Genomic DNA, 1,244 nt, shown 5'->3' with positions numbered 1-1,244 from the left:
ACAGCGAGTCTTTGGGTCAATTGTTGTTTTAAAGGTTGAAAAAAAATGCAATTTGATATACATAACTATGTGTTGGAGGTGTATAAAGAGCTTACATAATAAAGCGTAATGCTTTTATTACCTTAGAATGAGCTTTTTCTATCTACATACACAGCGGGTCCCCTTCCATGGAATTCACCCTGTTCTTTCTTCAGTAGCCCTAAACGGACAAACTTATCTACAAAGTGCATTTCGTAAATATGTTATCAGTGAAAATCGTCTTGTGTCAGCCACTGTAGTTCTTCAAAAGGAGAGGAGAGGGTGAGGGGTGAAGTGAAGTGAGCCTTTGGTTGCAATTCTCAACCTCGCCGCTACAGTTCATATACTTTACCTTTAAATACCTTTCTTTCAACTCATGAAATAAAGTAATAAGCTGCTGTTTATTGGATTATTGGTTGAATGGCTGACTTCAGGTGTTCATTACAGATACAGTATGTTACTGATTTTGACTTCTTTGTTTACCAGAATTCAAACAAACAGAATGAATCAAACAGAAGGAAAATTAAAAACGTTGTACACTTAAAGAACACAAAATAGTGATTATACAAAAAAACGTCTTGGTTACGTCTGTAACCTCAGTTCCCTGATTGAGGGAACGAGACGTTGTGTCAAGAACGACAGATGGGGTTCGCCCTTGAGAACCAATCAACTCTGACCACTATAAAAAAGGCCAATGAAATTTGTCGAATGAAACTTGCATGCCGGTCTCCGCCCCCGGATGTCCGGTATAAAGGAAGGAGGTGTGCAGAGCCTGAGAGCCACTCACAACTGCAGCAGCATACGATACGTGTTTGTGGCATAAGGGACACAACGTCTCGTTCCCTCCATCAGGGAACTGAGGTTACAGACGTAACCAAGACGTTCCCTTTCTGTCGGTCTCTCGACGTTGTGTCGAGAACGACAGATGGGGTTACCTATTGAAAGCGCCACAACGCTGTATCGCGTCACAATCTCTAGCGAAGCGACGGTAACAGGCCTGGGCGTGTCAGCTCGAAGCTTTTGCGAAACTGTAACCTTCCATTGTGATGGTCGGGGGGTTCCAAAGCTTTCTTGGAGAAAGATGGGCACAGCCCTGTCCGGTGCCCAGGAGGTGGCTATACCCCGTGTGGAGTGAGCCCTCACTGCCAATGGGCACGGGAGATTCTGAGATCGTATGCCATCGTAACGGCATTGTACGCTAATCTCTGCTTGGAGACTGCCTTCCC

This window comes from Triplophysa dalaica, chromosome 13 (genome assembly GCF_015846415.1).
Source record: "Triplophysa dalaica isolate WHDGS20190420 chromosome 13, ASM1584641v1, whole genome shotgun sequence".
NCBI lineage: Eukaryota > Metazoa > Chordata > Actinopteri > Cypriniformes > Nemacheilidae > Triplophysa > Triplophysa dalaica.
The sequence above is the reverse complement of the archived record's forward strand: the minus strand, read 5'-3'. Positions refer to the sequence as shown.